The sequence below is a fragment of the Colobus angolensis genome, unplaced genomic scaffold, assembly GCF_000951035.1.
Source record: "Colobus angolensis palliatus isolate OR3802 unplaced genomic scaffold, Cang.pa_1.0 Scaffold799, whole genome shotgun sequence".
NCBI lineage: Eukaryota > Metazoa > Chordata > Mammalia > Primates > Cercopithecidae > Colobus > Colobus angolensis.
Genome location: NW_012121809.1, coordinates 19,122 through 19,567, shown reverse-complemented (window position 1 = coordinate 19,567; position 446 = coordinate 19,122).

Below are 446 nucleotides of genomic sequence, written 5' to 3'. Positions count from 1 at the left end.
CAGTGCTTGCTGATTTTATTTTAGTTGAATACACACACGCTCCTGTGTTTGATTTCCTTTACTATGAAGACGACTTACTTCCAAATGACTCACATACCAGTGGGATGATTTTCCACTTCAATTCATTGGAAATGGATACCATTCAATAGGCAAGTGTGTCTGTCTGTCTGTCTGTCTGTTTCCAGCATTCTGTATGTTCCACCAAGGACGCAAGTCCTCGGGTGCCTGAGGTCCATCCAGCAAGCAATGTAAAAATGTAGAGGCAGGTTCAAAAGAAGAACACCCTTCCTCTCTTCAGATGCGTTCCCGTTTCCACTACACAAGGTGGCGAGAAGGATCTACAGAAGTCCCACGTTCGCAAAATTTCAACTTCTGGTGCTCACCAACAACTGACGAATGAAACACACCCCAAGAGAAAATAGTCAACCCCGTCCCCTGCAATAACC